We start from the raw sequence: 14274 nt of genomic DNA on the forward strand, positions 1-14274 counted from the left end.
TTAAAATATCTATTGTGAAGACACTTTAAAAAAACATTTTGTATTTTTGATTGTGCAGGACAAAGGAACAGAGCTGTTGTATAGCCCAAGGATTGTTGAAGAATGTTGCACCTTTTAGAAGCCAGTAACGGGGTAGCCATTGTAAGTACTGTTTACACAGTTGTTTGTTCAAGCAGGAAAGGAAACCTGGAGAAAAACAGGAATCACTGGAAAAACCAACCAGGTCTGGCAGGAGCTATGGAAAGAAAGCAGAGTAAATATTTCAGATCCAATGAGCCTTCTTCAGAACTGGAATGAAAACTGAGTTTATAGATGAGCTGGAGACAGGCACAAGAATGGACTTCTGGCGGGCAATGAATAGTTGATTAGTCTGGGGGCTAGAGACCATTTATCAATGACAAAGGCCTTAGTTGCAATGCAGAGACCAGACAGATGAACCAAATTAGCCTTTCTACCTCTGTATTCACAACACCGCAAAAGTAAACCATTGAAGACTGCCAACATCTACTCCAAAGGTTCCTGACCAAACTTTGAATAACCAATCCCAATCTTTGTGAATAATTAATTTCAGTTACTGATTTTATGTCTGAAACAAATAATTCTCTGCTAAAGGTATTGTGTATTTAACAGAGAAAAAAATGAAACAACAAAGTAATCTGATTGATATCTCTGCTTTAAACACAAAACATTTGCAATCAGCCCCCATTCACACAGAAGGCAGACAAATCAACACAGTTGAGGGATGAATAAAAGAAAATAACAAACTGGCCAGGTTACTTAAATGGTTTCATGATGTATTGTTTCACGAGCATAGAGTCATAGAATCCCGAAATTGCACAAAGGGGACATTGAGTTGAGACTAATCCTTTCACCTGGACCTAGCCTCCCACCCTAGCCTCTTAGCATTTACCATGGTTAATCCACCTAACCTGCACATCTTTGGGTTGTGGAAGGAAACCATCAGAAACGCACTCAGGCACAGAGAGAATGCGCAAACACCAGACAGTCACCCAAGATGGGAAATTGAACCTGGTCCCTAGCTCTGTGAGGCAGCAGTGCTAACCTTTGATCCATTGTGCCACCCAAATGTTGACTGATTTTTTTTTAAGCCATTGATATGGATCACTTTCTCAGTTCTCTCAGGACTCTTCTAACACTCCTTTCTAGTTTTTAGGCTGCCAAAAGTTCTGGTGGGAGTTTAAGCAGAAAGCTTTCAAATCTTCATGCTGTCTAATCTGCCGCCAAGATAATTTCCCCTAGAAAACATGTTTCAAACACAGCTCCAACTATAGTCATGCCCTGATAGTCTGAAAGACTTTTCCTGAGGCCTCAATTACCATTCAACCTCTGCCATCTATTTGAGCATAAGATTTCTTCCAGACTTACCAGAACCAATTCTCAGGTACTGACCTTGTTAATAGCCAACTTCAGCTATCGGTTGAAACACAATGCTCTTCCTGGGATTGTTGGGAACCCTTTTGAACAAGAATCAACCTTCAAATAACCTCCAGGCTAGACCTTATAAAAGTTTGTCTGGTCTGTTCTTTTCCTTTTACTACACAAAGTCCATAATTCAATCTCACTTGCAAACCAAAATTGATAAAGGAGTAAAAATACAGACAATAAACAATTAGAGAAGGTTCCAAAACCTACTACCTGCGAGCAACTACACAACTGACAAGCAGCTAAGTAGCTGGGGGGGGGGGGGGTGGGGGGGTGGGGGGAAGGGTATGAACATTTTGGTGGAAATATTGGACCTCTAGAGGAAATGGAGCTGTTTTTGCTCTATAAGCTGGAAGATAGCCAGTTATTTTCACTTTTTCAGTTACAGTAAGATGTGACTTTCAAAAAGACAAGTCAAAAACCAGTTACCAGTTACCCTGTGACTCCTGTAAACAAGTGAAAGTATCTAAAGAATGAAGATAAGGAAGCAATGTTCTGATCAGCAAAAGGATTATCTCAGAAAATCTTATGCACAGGAACTACTGAACGTTTTTGTCAAATTCCCCCTCCCTTCATCACACCCATTTTTTTTCCTATTTACATGGGTGTGGAGACAGGTTGTTTATAAGGGGATTGGAGTTTTAATTGATCAAGTTATGTGCCAATGGTTTATAAATCTTTACCTGGAGATAGAGTAAATTTATTCTGTAATAAATTGTCATTCTTTTTAAAAATGGAAACCTGCCCATGCTTTCTGTTAACCTGGGTATAAAAGACAGGGAAATTGAGAATTCTGAGGAAGTCACAGAAGTCTGTGACCTAAGCCATCCTTAATACTACGCCAGGTCCAATGTGTGAAGTGAGCAGTTCCTACAGCACCTGCAGACTATGACTTCAGGGGGGCATGGAGCAACCCCTCTCTGCTGGACATCGATGGCTCCCCTGTGGAGATCATGAAGCGCACCAAATGTCTTGGCATAAACCTGACAGAGTATATCACCTAGATCTTCAATTCCATACCCAGGAAAGTCCAGCAGCGTCTTTACCTTCTGTGTAGACTGAGGAAAGCCCACATTCTACAGAGGGCTCATTGAGCTGCCGCATCACTGCTTGGTTCGGGAATTGCACCATCTCGGATCATAAGATCCTGCAACGCATAGTGAGGATAGCTGAGAGAATCGTCGGGTCTCTCTTCCCTCAGTTACACACCTTTCAAAAAATACCCTCAGCTGATAAAATGTACTTGTAAAGGTGACAAATACTTCATGGTACCAATTGTGGCCATCTTAAATAAGATCACTTTCCTCATTGTGAAGACCAGGAACAACTTCTTAGTCAAATTAATGACAATGGTTAATATGATAGATGCTGTGAATAATGAAACAAGAAATATTTCACACCCTAATATCTGTATGTCAAATTGAACTAAACTAAATGTTTCAGAAATTCACTAAGAATATAATTAGTACAAAAAAGAGCCTCCATCTCTCACTGATACTGAAATTAATTGCAGTCAATCTGCTACAAAAGCTGTTGTCTTGGCAGGAGGTGGTTTGCATATCTCTTCATCAGTTCCCATGGCGGCAGTCAAATTCTTGGACGAATGTTCATCAAAGGCAGACAAATGAATAATATTTCTATGTTTTCCTTTAGACCCAGCATCGATATTGATTTTGGCCTGAAGTGGTCTTCACCAATCCAGACTTAAAAAGCATGACAATGATTGCTATTCTTGGTGAGCACGCAAAAGTTGTTTGTAAAGGATGAACAATTGAATTTTATTATCCATCAATAGCCTAGCTTTATAATCTACCTTACATTACAATATGTTTGATAAATGTCTTTTATTACTAATCTCAAATGTGTTCAAGATTGCTTTATAAGTGTAAACCATCTCCTCACTGGACTTTGGAATAATTTTTTTATTGAATGCATGTAGATGAATAAGTTAGGTGAAGTAACAGTGTTGGCACAAAATATCAATGTTCATTGTTTCCAAAAGTTTTTATATTTTTATGTAGCGATTTCATCATCAAAATGCCCATCAAATACTCAAATTGTTTCCTCACTACTTCAGTTCTAATTTAGATATTGTTGTATAGAGTATAAGCACCAACCAATGCACCTAAAATGTCATTACTTTATCCTTCACTTCAAAGACAGCCAACACATCAAAAGAATGAAACAGATGACCTTCAATTGACCTTTCATTACCTTAGAAGATCTCAATATCCAACAAAGTACTTAGCAGCCGATTTGGGCAAAACATTCAGCAATGTGACAATGAGCAGACAGTCTGATATTTAGTGTAGTTGTGTCCAATTATTGGCTCGGACACCAGGCAGAGTTACAGTGTTCTTTTAATTGTAACCTGGCACCTTTAACATCCACATTATCAGACAGATAGAGCCTTGCTTTATCATCTGGCAGCTCCAACAATGCAGCACTCCCTCAGTGCCCCACTGCAATGTCAGCATTGTTGTTGTATACATGTTCTTTGAGCGAGAACTTCAACCTTTAATGGCATGTGCTGCGGATTAACACTGGAACATGGGGGTTGACCCACTTTCCAGCTGAGACGTGGTGCATATTTTGATTTGGAGGCCCTTCAATAATTCAGGATGCCATTTAGTGAAGATAAGTGCCACCAATATAATAGAAAGCAGATGAGATCAACTTTATCTTTAATGACAAGGTGTTGATGAAATTTCGTGGAGGTATTCTTTTGCAGTTGTTGGGCCAATTTGCAAGAAGTATCAAAATGCAGCAAAACCAAGTTGTGAGAGGAGTGTATATTAGTTGACCAATGGATTCTGATTAATACAGGAATTGGCATGTAGAATGCACCAATTAATAATGACTGAAAGTTAACTGCTAAGCTTCATTTAAATCTTAACTCCAATTGGTCAAGACATTATCCTGAACAATGAAACAATGGCTGCAGTCAAATCTGTTGAGTTGAAACCCACTGAGTAGTATATTCATACTGTATGCAAACAGGACTTAGTGAATTAATAAATGTGTATTAGTGTGCCACAATGCAGATCAATGTAATTCTTCACACACTCAGGATTACTTAGCAAATACTGCCTCAGCAAAGAATCATATCTAATGTTGAACATGGCACAATGCACAAATTCTGTACTACCAAATGACTATTTTATGACAAGATTGAAGCAATACGATACTGAATCTGACACCCAAAGTGCATCCCACAGACTGATTATTTTCCCATTTAATTCATTAGAAAAGGTCTGGCATAACATAAAATAGTATGTGAAGTGCTGTTATCTGTGTTGCTCCCAGCAGTAAAACTTAAAGTTTCCCCCAAATAAATTGGCACAAATACATCTATTATTTGTTCTTGAATGTCACTCAGCATATTTTTTAGGCTCATGTTTCACAAACAACATTAGGTTGTTTGAAGGTGACTGCATCTGTGAATATGCAAGATCAATTGTTTTGATGGAGAAAATAGTTGATAAGACAAGCTGTTGATTAACATTTGGCCACTCTACATTTACCAGGGTGAGTTTCACTTCCAGAGAGCAAAGTTTTACATGGAATGATGCGAGATATTTGTTATGTGAATGTACATATCAATTACATTTCTGTTAGTAGTGGCAGGCTTGTTTTGAATATTATTTGTGTGTGTATCACACTCAAATCATTGTGGGTCATACTGGGACTAGTCAGTGAGCTCTCCAAAGGTCTAAATAATGTTTTTAGCCATTGTCTTTCAGGATGTCTTCTGCTGCCTTCACGTGTTTTTTTTTCCGGTCTTTTAAGAAGCACAACATATAGTGAAAGCAATTGCAGTGTCTCCTTCCTGCCTCTACTTTCGTCATGTTAGCATACCAAACATGTATTTTTATGTTTCACCAGTACTTATATAGTTAGCACGAGGATAATCAGACATGACCTGCTGATTTTGTGTACCTTATAAACTTATCAGTAGAAATAACCCACCTGTGGGTCTTCAAGATTTTTGCTCTTGTTACTTCCCTTGGCAGCTGGTTCCAGCCTGGGATTGACTTTGGAAAGAAAGATTGTTAATGTACTGTCTTGGAAATAAATGATCTTTGTAGATTATGTGGATATCTGCCTCAAGTTTTGTGATTATCAGAGTGCACCAGGTACTTGCTTCTAACAATTCCACCAGCTCATTCCACACTTTATAGTATGTTGTTAGTTTAGTTTTCTTCCCATCTTTGCTGTAGTGATTCCCACTCCAAGTCCTTGATCACAAAACTGACAGTGGTGTATTTTCCACCCTAATTCACACAGAATCATGTAGCACGTATCACCCTTGTTAAACACAGTAGTAGTTTCCAATGATTTGTTTTATCCTTCATTGCCTTTTGACGTTTATGTGGTGACAATGTCAAACATCAATTTGAAACAAAGCAGCAGAAACTCAATTTGAAACAAATGGCAACAACTTGCACTGGTTGACTTCAAGAATGTCATGTCACATTGAACTATTGAGTAAGATCACAGAGCCTCAGCTCTGGACAGAAGCTTAGGCTGGCAAAACATGACCTTTCCAACAATGAAAATCAATTCTTACTTTATGAAATATTAGGTGGCACTCAGCAAATTTGGTGTTGACATAAATTGTAGAGCTTTGTGAACCAGTAAAAACACAAGCTCCTGAAGTTGTCAATTCAAGATTTGTGTAACTATCTGATAATTCACTCATTGCTATCCATCACAGTGTAACAACATATACAGAGCAGTTAATTTACCACCAACTACCTGTCAAAGAAAGAACACTAGACGCATGAAGTTACATGCCTTCAGGTCCTACATTGCAAGTTTGTTTTTCCCTCATGCTCCAGTCATTGAGCTGATCTGCTTGGTATATTTGCTTTGATCAGAAATAATTTATAGAGTTGCAGGCCAGGAGTTTAATCTCAAATGTGCTTCATTATTGTCAGTAAATTAAAATCAGTTTATTCACAGGCAATGGATTGACTCTGATTTAAAATAATAATGATTTGAAAAAGCACTTCAGCAACATTTATCAAACTTTACCAAGCCATCTCTCTGAAGGAATTTCGTAAACATTTTCAATTTAAAACTATATTCTGAAATGCTGCTTAATTGTTACTAGTTCACAACCCTTAGCTTTGGACGAAATGCAAATGGCTTTGGATGCAAATTTAGGAAGAAATTATTTCTCAAAATGAAGAGAATTTTGTGCCAAAATTGACAATTGTGCCCAAAGCAGTAACTATTCCACAATATTCAAATATAAAATTACAGAAACATATAGCAAAGAAGGAGACCATATGCTACATTGTGCCTCTGGAGTTCGCTGTTTGAAAGGTCTGTTCAGTTAATCCATTCTCAGAGATTTTCCTAACTCTTTGCAATCTCGACAAAACATATTTGTATTTTGCTTTAAAGGTAACAAATCATTTTACATATCCTGTTATCTTTAGAAACTTACTAATCAAATTACTTCCATCACATGTTCGGATGATGTGAACAGAGTTTGCACAGCAGAGTCATATATCTTCAAATAAAATTAAATGGCAATAAATTCAAGAAATCACTTCAATTTAGAATTCCTCTGGATTTTAGATTGATCAACATGAAATTGTCAGAAACAAAAACAGAAATTGCTAGAAAAACTCAGCAAATCTGGCAGCATCTATGGAGAGAAATTTAAGTTAATGTTTCAGGCCCAGTGACCCTTCCTCAGAACTGATGCTAGCTAGGAAAATGTTGGGTTTTCTGCAGAGAATAAGGTGAGGGGAAGGGCTAAAGAGTAAACAATAGGTGGGGATAGAGCCTAAAGGAGGAGAAGACAGTGGACAGACAAAGGAGTGGTTAATTGTCAGTGTAGGAAAATGAATAGTTACAAATGAGGGCAGTTAATAGTAAAGTAGAGTAACAGTAAAAATGAGACAGCGTTCCTCCAGGACCAAGGATGCTACATGGACAGCACAAACGAGACAATCGTACATGGCATAAAGTGCATAAGAAGTGCAAAACACGCAAGTTAGAATGTAATAGAAGAATGATAAATCATAGACAGTGTTCTAGCAGCAATTCAAAGTCATGCAAAGAATTTCAGATGGGAAAGAGTCTGATCATACTATGTTAAGGAGCCTGATGGCTTGGATGAAGAAACTGTTACACAGTCTGACCGTGAGAGACCGAATGCTCCGATATCTTCTGCCAGATGTCAGGAAGGAGAAAAGTTTGAGTGAGGGTTGTGTGGGGGTCTTCCACAATGCTCTTAGCCTTTCGGTTGCAGTGTGTAGTGTAAACGCCTGTAATTGAGGGAAGAGAGACCCAATGATCCTCTCAGCTGTCCTCACTATCCGTTGCAGGGTCCTGCGATCTGAGTCAGTGCAATTCCCCAACCAGGCAGTGATGCAGTAGCTCAGGGTACTCTCAACGAACTCTCCATAGCATGTGGTGAGGATGGAGATGGGAGGTGGGCTCTCCTCAGCCTGCACAGAAAGTAGAGATGCTGCTGGGCTTTCTTGGCTATGGAGCTGCTGTTGAGAGTGCAGGTGAGATTCTCTGCCAGGTGTACGCCAAGAAATTTGGTGCTCTTCACGAACTCCATGGGGGAGCTATCAATGTCAAATGGAGAGTGGTCACTCCGTGCCCTCCTGCAGTCAACAACCATCTCTTTTGTCTTGTCCACGTTCAGAGACAGATTGTTAGCTCTGCACCAGTCCATTAGCTGCTGCACCTCCATTCTGTGTGCTGACTCGTTTGTGCTGATGAGACTGACTATAATCATATCATCAGCAAACTTGATGAAGTGATTCAACCTGTGCAAAGCTGCATAGTCGTGCATCAGCAGGGTGAAAAGCAGTGGACTAAGTACACAGCCCTGGGGCACCCTGCGCTCAGCGTGCTGGTGTTGCAGATGCTGTCCCCAATTGAGCCTGACTGAGGTCTCTCAGTCAGAAAGTCCAGGATCCAGTTACAAAGTATTGTGTGTAATAGCTGGTGAGGTGATAACAAGGTCTGGTGTGTGGAGGTTGGGGTAAAGTCAAGGGAAAAGCTCAAACCCTAAAATTGTTGAACTAGATATTGAACACAGAAGGCTGTAGAGTTCCCAAATGGAACTTGTAAGACATTGGTAGACAACAAATACCATGTGTTCTACATAGTTGCTGTGTTTCTATAGCCAACTGTGGTATAACTCTGAGAGAAAGCAAATCATTTTATGACATTTGCAAAAATTCAAATTATCCTCAAATGGCCATCTTCATATTGGCAAGAATGTAGCCCACACAAAAACCTTGTTACATTGATATGCGATGTCTCTGTAAATAAGCTCCACTCACCATAAGGAAATTTGTTGTTTCCTGTCAGCTACAGCTTCCTGTCAGCAAGCTTTGGCTGGTATCAAAAATTCTTTGGCAGTAACGTTCAAAGAGAACAAATTCACATTCCAAAAAGCCTGAGAAACACCCAAAAAAAGTTCAGTTCTGAGGATATGGGGGTGAGGGAAAGCAAGGTTTGACCTAAAGGAATGAGTTTGGTATGATCAGTGACTCGAAGAGGCCAAGTAAGTGGCGGAAAAATAAGACTGAAAAAAGGAGATCGAGAGTTTGCAATGAGGTCAGTGAAGAACTGCAAAAGAGGGAGAGAGGAAGAAAGGTGGGGGGAGAGCTATAAAGGGCAGAAAGGGACAAAAGGAAGAGAGCATGATTTTAAAGTTTCTTCAATAATGGAATACTCAGCTAACTCAAAACTGGGAAAATCTGAAGTCATGCAGGCCATGAAGTATTAGGTGGCACACAGAAAATTTGGTATTGGTATAAATTGTGGAGCTCCATGGGCAAGTAAAATCACAAGATCCTGAAGTCGTCAATTCAAGATTTATGTAACTATGTGATAACATGCTCATTGCTTCAACCTCAAATGGAATTTTGAATATTTTCAATGTTTTTGGCTTTAATTTCCAACTGGCAGATGGTTCCAAGAACTTATTGCCATTTGAAGAAAGCAATTCCTTTGAGTTTATTCTTCATAAATCTCGGCTTATACTCTTGATCAAAAGGTCCTGAAAGTTTTATGTAATAAAAATCAAGGCTCACATTAATGTTTGATATTTCCTAATCTTCAATTACAGGTTGTCTCTTTTATAATTGAAGTTTGCAATAGATAAATATGGAATCTCTAACTTAAGGTTGCAGAAGTAGAAGAGCAATGATCATATGTTAGGAAAATTAGAGGGTTCATTTTAATGAATTCTATTGTTTAGATATTTTAATATTCTGCAGTTTTATTTCAGAAAAACACACTTACGTCTTATCGCATCTTGAAGTGTTTCACGTACTATGAATTACTTCAGGTGCAGTGATTGTGTTAGAGACAAGGATGCAGCCATTTACTATGACAATGATGTAGTTTTTCAATTCAGGAGAAGTTTTTACTTGAACTCATCTACTTTTTCCACTCATTTACATTTTCTAACACCAGGGTTGCAATAAACACTGAAATAAAAACTGAAAATAGAAACTTGGAGATGTGTTGCAGAGTCTTTATTTCAATTATTATAACTTGAAGAAAACAAATTGAACTATGTTTGGTTCACTCATTCATTATACAAGACTATGTAACTCTTGGAAAAAAATGGGTTTTAATACTTTTGTGGGAACTACCTGGCACCAGGTGCCAATGGATTGAAAAATAAATAAGTCACCCAGTGACAGCTTTTGAATCAGTTTTAAGCAACAGCTTAGTTACAGAACTGAGAGTAAGGAGTAGATTGTCAAAAGCCTCCAAGTGAGTCAGTTCTGCTGGATTTCTCTCATTCTCTCGCTCAATGGATCAAAACTAATATTGAAAGACAGTGAGAAGAATAACTTCCAACTCAAGCAAAAGACCTTAAACCAACTGACCAGCTACTGAATTGAAGGTTGCCATGCTCAACAACAATGCAATGTCTTTACCAAACACCCCAAAGGAATCGTGAATAAGTCACCCTTGTTTCCCTTTGTGGGTTGCAATCTCAATCCACAGACTTTGTTCCTTTTTGTCTATATTTTTCACCCATGATAAACCTGAAAATCTTCTGTCTCATCTGTTTGGTCCATTTTCATGTTAACACGCGTGTGTGTGAGTCTGTGCACATGCACGTGTGTGTGTATGTGTTTAAAAAGGGTAAAGTTGAAGTTTTCATAATAATCATAAATGATACATTTTCACCACTTATAAAGACTAATTTTGTTTGGATGAGTGTTTTTGCTTGTTTATTAATAAAACCTGGTGTGAGTTTTTTTAATGTTCGATGGTGGTTACAGTCAGGCAAATTATCAATCCTAGTGATTAAATAGGTAATACTTCACATTTGTAATGGCTGTTGGATTAGTGAAGCTTGATTTCCAGTCCACTCATCTCATGAGGGTCATGACACTACAGGTCATGATTGAGCAGCTCAGTGCCTCCAATATTTCTGATTTTGTTCCAGCTTTCCAATATTTTTAGTGCTTTCTTTCAGTTTAATTTTTTTCATTGTATTGTCCCATTGTTGCTCCATCACCAAAATTTCATAATTATTAAAAATTATACAGTGTTGGCTTATCAACAATGAAAAGAATGAGTGAAGGTCATTTGATTCACCAGACACTTCACTATGACAACTTGTTTCAGCATCAAATTGAATTTTGAACATTTGCAATGTTTTTGGCTCTAATTTCCAACTGGCAGATGGTTCCAAGAGCTTATCGCCATTTGAAGAAAGCAATTCTTTAAAGTTTATTCTTCATGAAGTGAGGCTTATACTATTGTTCAATTGTTCCTGATAGTATTGTATTTAACAAAAATCAAGGCTTACATTAATGTTTCATACTCCCTAATCTTCAACTACAGGTTGTCCCATTTATAATTGGAGTTTGTTACATTGGGCTAAGTCTTACACTTCCTGGCTAAGTATGACTTTTACTAAGTTAATTGGAGGATTTTAAAAGTCTTGTTACATTTCTCACCCTATCTTGTCAAACATACCTCATCGATTACCTTTCACATCCCTATGGCGTCTCTCATATCCAGCTTCCACCTCAACTCACCAAGTGCTAACCCCAGAACACCTTAATACCCAGTGGATATTTTTCAAAAGATCAACATTTATTCATCTATGCCATCTTTAGAAGATTGCTGAGCACCTGGGTTAGCACTGTCATTCAAAAGCTGTCTTACTCTGTCAAGGACAGAGAACGGGAAGAAAGTTCTGTGATTCTCCAAAAGGATGTGGAGGTCTTGGGTGGACAGGGTGGTGCAAAGGAGAGGAGTCCTCTTCTGGGAAGACCAGCAGAGATGGTGGTGCCACCAGACCTTGCCAACCTGGTCTGAAGTTGGTACCCAGGTCTGCATGGCCTGCAGAATATGGAGGATATGTCAGCAGTGTCTTCTCCAGGATAAATGCCATACTGTTCTGTTTGCTCCCTCACACTCTTCTCTTTGCTACCTCACATGTACTTTATCTCTGCCATGTACTTACCTTTCCCATCTGGGAGCATGTATTCAGTACATAGATGTCTTTTGTTTCGTGGTCAGCTGGTTCCTATCATTTTAATCTCCAACAGCATTGCAATGCTCCAAAATATCTGTCCTGCTCCAATGTTGACTTTTTCTACATCTCTGATGTTTTATCACTTCAATGTTGGAAATAATTCTTTCAGCTGCCAAGGCCTTAAATTCTGGAATTCCTTCTGAAAACCACTTTATTTCTCTTTCTTCCATTAACATTTTCCTTCAAACCTTTTCCCAAACAATGGCTTGGTCACTGCCCAAAAACCTGCTACAAGGTTCTGCTTTAAGGATGCCCTATGAAACACCTTGGGACATTGCAAAAAATGATTGATAAAACAGAAGTTGAATATTGCTGAGCCAAAACATATTTGTTAAGGCCTTCCATCTTGCACTTGTCGTGACAATATACTATACCAATATACCAATATACCATTGTCCAATAAACCATTGTAAGGAGAACAACATGTTTAAACTTTATGAAAAGAGCATCCTAATTGGTTGTCCAATGGACTCTTAGTGGTAAAGGCGTTGTTATGGAGAATTCATCAGTTAGATGATGACTGATAGTTAACTACAAAGTTTTATTTAAATTTAAACAAAGCAGATGGATTCTGAAGGTCATTATTGCCAATGAATCAAAGTGTGTCATTCATTTGGCTGGACAGTTGGTTTGCAATGTAGAGTGATATCAATAACATGAGTTCAATTTCTACACCAGCTGAAGTTAACATTGAAGGGACTTCCTTCTCAACCTCACCTCTCACCTGAGGTGTGGTGATCCTTTAACTAAACCACAGCTAGTTGTCTTTCTCTAATGAGAGAGAAGTCCTTTTAATATTATGGTGACTTTACCTTCTCAAGCAAATAATTGCTGTGATATTGAGCAATACAGAACATGGGAAAGTTGGCCAACACAGTGGCTCAGAATTTTTGAGTCAGTGGCAAATAAATGACATATGCTGCTTATAAATATTTCTTGGGCTTGTTAGCAACAATTAATTGTCACTACATTCCTACTACATTGCAGAGAACTCCACAGGGATCTGTGTGAACAGGGCAAACAAGGACCTATCTCCCTACAAAGCAATTAACTTGAAGAATTATCATTGAGACACTGAGTCTTATCCAGGATGTGACAGAATATTTAATTTAATGCAGAATAATTTGCTGAAGATTAAACAAGTGGTAAGAGAGACTTGATGAAGAATGAAATGTGAAAGTAAGGAAAAGAAAAAGTAAGTCTGATTTAATTTTGATCATAGCTCAAAGAAAGTTTGAAATAATGTAATGAAACACATGTAAAAGTTCATTTTTATTGCTAACAAGGTTGGCATTAATTAAAATTTTCCATACCATTACAAATTGGTCTATTATTGAGTGGGAGATGATGAGGAATGCAGATACTGTAGAGTCAAAGTCGATAAAGTGTGGCACTGGAAAAAGCGTAGCAGGTCAGGCAGCATCTTCATCAGGACCGATGTGGGGTCCTGCCTGAAATATCAACTCTCCTCTTCCTCAGATACTGCCTGACCTGCTGTGCTTCTCCAGTGCTACACTTTATCAACATTATTGAGTGGTTATGGCCTAAATTGTTCTGGTGTATTTAATGAACAAGTGGATAAGAACAGCAATTTTATGCCCAACGTGCATTTTAATGCCAAGACGCTCGATGAGCGCTGCTATAGTAAAACTTGGAAAGGACCAGAATAAATTGGACATTGACATTCTGAACTCTACCCTTCATAGGCTGTCCAATTTATTCCACAATATTGGTAAGCTCTGATTGTCTCTTTTGTGTTATCCATAAGAATTAGGGTCCTCTCTGTAGATGTGCACTTTGATGTCCTGGGGAGTATGCATAGTTATCTATATCTGAAACAGACTAATATTGAATTATTACCCAGAAAATGAATTGATTCCTTTAATTTGTCACTGTTATCTTTGTTCACTCTGTGCAATTGCTTCTCAGCTTAGCTTTACTCATCTGGTAAGAACACACCATGGGGGCTCATTTATCTCACCTGTGTTGATGTGACACTTGGCTCCCTGCAGGGGATTGAGTGCAAGAGAAGACAAAAGTGAGCAATATGAAAAATATTCTGCTCCTGGGCTTTGCTTCCATTCCAACATTTGATTGCTTGCTGCACTGTAATTGCATTCTCTTCCACTGTCTGCTCATGTATCCTTTAAATAAAGTATTGCTGCTTATTCCAACGACACCATCTTTTAAACATTATAATGGTAAATGATTATTTTACACTATACCCATCTTGTCGAAGAGCCATCTGGGAATCCGGACTGGTCCAAAATACAATTACC

The 14274-nt window shown here is 38.4% G+C and overlaps 1 long non-coding RNA gene across 1 annotated transcript in view; it reads left to right on the top strand.

Moving 5' to 3' along the window:
- Positions 1 to 13157, top strand: part of LOC140469461 (uncharacterized) — a 63337-nt gene extending 50180 nt beyond the window's left edge. The window contains exons 2-4 of the long non-coding RNA XR_011956117.1: positions 59 to 141; positions 3097 to 3178; positions 12983 to 13157. This is a non-coding gene — a long non-coding RNA (uncharacterized lncRNA). The remainder of the gene's footprint in view (positions 1 to 58; positions 142 to 3096; positions 3179 to 12982) is intronic.
- Positions 13158 to 14274: the final 1117 nt, after the last annotated feature.

The sequence above is a fragment of the Chiloscyllium punctatum genome, chromosome 49, assembly GCF_047496795.1.
Source record: "Chiloscyllium punctatum isolate Juve2018m chromosome 49, sChiPun1.3, whole genome shotgun sequence".
NCBI classification, from domain to species: Eukaryota; Metazoa; Chordata; class Chondrichthyes; order Orectolobiformes; family Hemiscylliidae; genus Chiloscyllium; species Chiloscyllium punctatum.